The sequence below is a fragment of the Cornus florida genome, unplaced genomic scaffold (assembly GCF_030987335.1).
Source record: "Cornus florida cultivar Cherokee Brave unplaced genomic scaffold, ASM3098733v1 CherokeeBrave_3.0.0_Hap2_Chr08, whole genome shotgun sequence".
Classification (NCBI taxonomy): Eukaryota; Viridiplantae; Streptophyta; class Magnoliopsida; order Cornales; family Cornaceae; genus Cornus; species Cornus florida.
In genome coordinates, this window is record NW_026775578.1 from 45,852,238 (window position 1) to 45,858,379 (window position 6,142).

The window sequence follows — 6,142 nt, forward strand, 5'->3', positions numbered from 1 at the left end:
TCAAGGGGGCAAAATGCGGATTCGTGATAGTTCATGGGGGTTTTTTGCATTTTTGCCATGAGTTTATGCATAACATTTCTTTCTTTTCGGAAATTATTACACAAACACGTAAACAAAAAATTGAATAAAATTAATATATCTATTTATATGCCGAGTTGTAATTAGCCTGAACTAATGTAAAAAATTCGCATTTCCTTTTCTATTTTTCTCTATACATACAAACATATATATATATATATATATATATATATATATATATATATATATAAATATATCCATGTTCTGTATAAATTTCAATCAAAGCTATAGATTAAGGTACCTTCCAAGCTAGAACAATGACACAAACATGGTGGAAAATAAATAAATAAATTTGCCCAGAAATTGATTAAAAGCTGGAAATTTAGAGAGAAGAAAGTTGTCTAGAGAGGGAGAAATTTTTCAATAGCATTCTTATTTTTTATAACCATTTTTCGTGAATAATAATTATGAACCTTACCTAGACCTTATCACTCTATAAGTGGGGTTTTACTTACATTATTATTTGTTATATACATATTTAGTGATAATTAATTACATATTTACTTTATATGAATCATCTTCACGAAATTTTAAAAACACGGGTAGATTTGTTATAAAGGGTTATATCGTGATGATATATATATATATATATATATATATATATATATATATATATATATATATTAGTCTTTCAATAATTAAAAATTGTTTTTCAATTGTCTTATATAAATCATACATTTACATTTTTTTTTTCTGATTTTTCTAAGTTTTCCTCTTTTCTTAGTAGGGTTATGCTTTTTGGACAAGACTAAAGCTTTTGAAATTCAATTAGGCTAGAATATGTGTAACAACTGTGATTTTTTTTTTTAACACTATATTATATATATATGTGTGTGTGTATATATATATATATATATATGTTGGGAAACGTGCAAGTTTTAAAAACTTTTCGAGGGATTTTGATTCATAAATCTTGATTCATCACATAGAGACAAGTTTTATACAAAAATAAAAATATGATGTATCATTCAATTAATGGATTGAATACTGTGGAGGGAAAAAAAACTCCCTCCAATAAAAAGTGCACACGTCATCACTACACATATCTACATTCCAAGGACATATAAGGCCCATCATGCTCAAGCCCAAATTGAGGATATTTATAGCCCAAGACCGTTGTTATTTGTCCTCCAACCTCTATCAAGGCCGAATCAAGATGTCATCAGCCCAACTTGTTAATATTTAACATCCGGTCCGTTACCCAAGCCCAGCCGGATCAAAATATGTTCAGCCCAGTTATTCAAGAATGCACAAGTCCTACCAGTTGAATGATTTACCGTAGAAGGAAAATTCTGAGATAGGAAGTTCTGTACAAGGTAAGTTCTATGTATGGAAAATTAGACAATGGAAAGAACTCTATTAGTAAATAATGTTTATATAGAAAGAATTGGAGGGCAAACAACGCGAGTCCTACCATAATTTTACAATCTTTTGTATATAAATAGAGGCTAAGACCTCCAATAAAGTAATCAAGCAATTCTACGCTTCGAGATATATTGTTCTTGTTTATTTTACTATTAATTGAGTGAGTTGTTTTATTTTTCTTAATCATTATTGGTTGAGCGAAATTTTGCACCTACACTTTGGCGCCGTCTGTGGGAATCGTACAAAAATATACTCCCACTTGTTCTTCAAATCAAATCCTTAATCGTATCTGGAATGTCAAACGGAGAGTCAGCAATGAATCAACAGATAGAATTGATGCAAAAGATGCGAGAAGAGTTTTTGCACCAATTTGAGACACTCCGGTAAGCAAACGATACGAGTGTCGCCCAGATAACTGCGCTTCAGCAGCAGACTCATACGCTGCACACGGCAATGGCCAGGCTAACGCCACAACCACCACCAGGCGATGCTACAGTACCACCCCCCACCCAGAATTTACCTCCAGTTCACGAGCCTCCGGCCAACGGGACACCACCCAATGGGGCTCGACCTAATGAGGTTCTGCAAAAGCAAGGGACGAGGTCCGAGGCGGTTGCTTCGGATAATCTCCCGTGCCGCACACAGGACGAACAGGCCGAGTCCAGCCATAGGCTTACGGTATGGTCCAATGGCGTTCCAGATGGCGCACGCGTACAAGATGCCTTCGACGAAAAGAAGCTATTAAGAGTTCAGACACCAGCCGAGATGGCTAGAGAGTATAAGAACTCCTTGGTCAAGACCCCCTTTATTGACGATGTGTACCTTGTGGAGAGACCAAAGAAGTTCACTATGCCATCTTTCACCCAGTTCGATGGGGCAGGAGACCCCTCTCGGCATCTCGATCATTATGCGCAAAAGATGGCACTGGACGATCATAACGATCCGTGGATGTGTAAGGTTTTTCTTACCAGTTTAACCGGAGCAGCGTTAGAATGGTTCAGGAATAGGCCACACAAGTCTATCCCTGATTATGAGACCTTATACACTATGTTCTTAGCCCAGTATTGCGGAAATAAGAAACAGAAGAAAAGTATCGCCAGCCTTTTCACCATAAGGCAAAGGAAGGGAGAAACTCTGTAAGATTTCTTATCCAGATTTAACATGGAAGCCTCGGAGATAGCAGATTGCCACCCTGCCACGACAATCGAAACATTTAAGTTGGTAATGATCCAGGGAACCAAGTTTCACACATCCTTGATCAAATATTCTCCCCCGGATATGCAGACTTTGAACGCTAGGGCACAAATCTACATTCGGTTAGAGGAAAACGTAGCCCACCGTGCACAGCACGCTACCCTCGTCACAGTGGAAAACAAGTCTCGAGAGAAAACTGCAAGCACAAGGATGCAGAAGGTTCCTCATACCGCCACACAAGTCACCCAAGCGCCTGAGAAGAGGCGAAGGACAGAGGATAGGCTTACCCCTCTCCGTACTACCTTAGCGCGCCTATTCCAAGAGAATAAGACGAGGTTCTTAACTCCTCAGCCCATGAAACAACCCTTGGAGCAGAGGGACAAAAGCAAACATTGTGCTTACCATAGAGACTATGGGCATACCACCAATGACTGCAGGTCCCTTCAGTGACAGGTAGAAAGCATGATAGCGAGAGGAGAGTTGGTGGAGTATCTCGCCACGAAGGAGTGCGTAAAACCTCAGGAGGTTAAGCCTCGACGGATGGAGAGCGGTCAGGTAAAGGTTATCCATGCTATACACGGAAGGTCAGAGGACGATGAAGAGTCTGAAGAACTGTACAGATCCAGGCTGAGAGAGGCTCATAAGTTATGAAGATTGTCTTCGGTAAACACGGTTGCACCAGGCAGCATCAACATTGGGTTCGGTCACGATGATCTGTCTAGAGTCCAGCGCCCGCATGAGGACCCCTTGGTCATCAGCCTCCTGGTAGCAAATTATATGATCAGGAGGGTGCTGATAGATCCGGGAAGTAGCGCCAACATCATTACAAAAGCAGCCTTCGATCAGCTGGGGGTCTCACCATCGTCCATCAGGCTAACTTCTAGCCCCCTAATGGGGTTTGATGGTACTAAGGTGAATCCGCTTGGGGTGATCGATCTATCCGTTACTGCAGCAAAGAGGACTCTAAAGGAGAACTTTGTAGTGACGGAAATTCATCCATTTTATAACCTCATTATGGGGAGAGGTTGGATCCATCGTATGAACGGAGTCCCTTCTACCCTTCATCAAGTAATGAGGTGTTTATCCCCAGATGGCAGGGAGGTCATCGACCTCTGGGGAGACCAGGTTGCTGCAAAAGAATGTTACATGCTAACGCTGCATGAAGCAAAGAAGGCGTCGAAATCACCTCCGTTAGAGGCGAATCCCGAAGACGCAATCAAATAGCAGTAACAGTATCCTCTGCCCAAGTATCTCAAGGCAGAGGAAGAAGCCGAGGCTGAAGCACCTATCGAGGAATCCCTCGAAGCTATATAGTTAATCCTCGGAGACCCTCAGAAAGTCACCTACATTGGCTCATCTTGCATAGCCGAAGAGAAGGAAGCATTGATCAGGGTCATTCGGTGCAATTCGGATATCTTTGCCTGGGATCACTCGGACATGGTAGGGATCGATCCTACGGTCTCGTGCCATAGTTTGAGGGTTAATCCAGAATTCAGGCCAGTCAAGCAAAGGCACCGACGGTTTGCACCTGAACGGAATCGCATAATAGCCGAGGAAGTAAATAAACTATTACAAGCAGGATTCATTCGAGAGGTGTAATACCCACAATGGCTCTCAAATGTAGTAGTCGTTCAAAATAAGAATGGGAAATGGAGGGTATGTGTAGATTATACCAACCTTAACAAAGCTTGCCCAAAAGATAGCTTCCCTCTGCCCAAGATTAATCAAATGTTGGATGCTACGACAGGTTATGAGAGGCTCACATTCCTCGATGCATACTCCGGCTATAATCAGATTCCCATGAATCTTGAAGATGAGGAGAAAACCGCTTTCATCACAGAGACGGGCACTTACTGCTATAGAGTGATGCCCTTCGGTCTAAAGAATGCCGGAGCCACCTACCAGCGACTTGTCAATAAAATCTTCAATAATCTACTGGGGAATACAGTTGAAGCCTATATCGATGACATGGTGGTCAAAAGTATACGGAAAGAGGACCACCCGAAGCACCTCCAGGAGGTCTTTCATACTCTCAAGAGGTACAATATGAAGCTGAACCCCACCAAGTGCTCCTTCGCCGTCTCGCCAGGACAGTTCCTCAGACACATTGTAAATAAAAGAGGAATAGAAGTAAGCCCAGCTCAGGCAAAGGCACTCATACAGAACCAAGAGCCAAAAACCCGCAGGGAAATGCAGGTTCTAACCGGCCGATTTGCGGCTCTCAGCCGGTTCATATCCCGATTATCTGATAAGTAAAAACCTTTCTTTGATGCTATTCGATCCAAAAATAAAGATATGTGGGGACCTCAGCAGTAGGAAGCTCTCAATCAATTGAAAAGCTACATGACAAAACCCCCAATCCTTTCTGCTCCAACGCCCGGAGACACTCTCATCCTGTACTTGGCAGTATCAGCTGTAGCAACAAGCGCAGTGTTGATTAAAGAAGGAGGTAAGGTTCAGCACCAAATCTTTTACACATGCAAAATGATGACGGATGCCGAGACACGGTACAGTAAGACGGAAAAGGTAATCCTGGCGTTAATTTATGCCAAGAGGAAACTTTGACATTACTTCGAATCTCACAGCATAGTGGCACTTACAAATCACCCTATACGGGTTATCCTAGCTAAACCAGACTTGTCTGGTCGAATTACAAAATGGGCTATTGAACTTAGCTCTTTTGATATCACCTATGCACCGAAGGTATCTCACAAGGGGCAGTCAGTAGCGGATTTCCTACTAGAGTATGAAGATCAACCTGAGGAACCGACACTTCAAGAGCCGTACTGGGAGTTACGGGTTGATGGCTCTTCCAACCAGAAAAGGGAAAAGGGCAGGGGCCGGGATTGACATCACAACACCCGAGGGTACCAAGCTGCAGCAGTCAATTTTGCTAGATTTCCCAGCTACTAATAACGAGGCCGAGTACGAGGCGTTGCTCGCCGGACTTCGGCTAGCTAAACAGCTACAGGTACGGTGTTTAAAAGTTTTTAGTGACTCACAGCTTGTGATCAATCAAGTGACAGGGCACTATTTTCCCAAGGAGGAACGTATGAAGTCATATAAAGATGCTGTAGAGAGTGCTATCCGGGAGTTCGATCAAATCGAATTCCATCAGGTACCACGAGATGAAAATGCCGAAGCAAATCGATTGGCCGCAGCCGCATCATCTTCAGACGAAGAGTTGATTTGGCTTGTTCCAATCGATGTTCTCGAAGAACCCAGCATTAATCCCCGGCAAGAGGTGATGGTGATCCCGGAAGTTCCACGCGAGCCCTGCTGGATTGATCCAATCGAGGCCTACCTCAAGGAAGGAGTTCTCCCAAATCAAAAAGCTGAGGCAAGGAAGCTTAGGCTTACCGCGGCTAAGTACTCAATCATTAATAACCAGTTGTACCGAAGGTCATTCTCCGGTCCTTATCTCAAGTGTTTAACCCCTACTGAGGCTCTCACAATCCTAAAACAAATTCATGAAGGAGATTGTGGAAACCACTCGGGAGGAAGA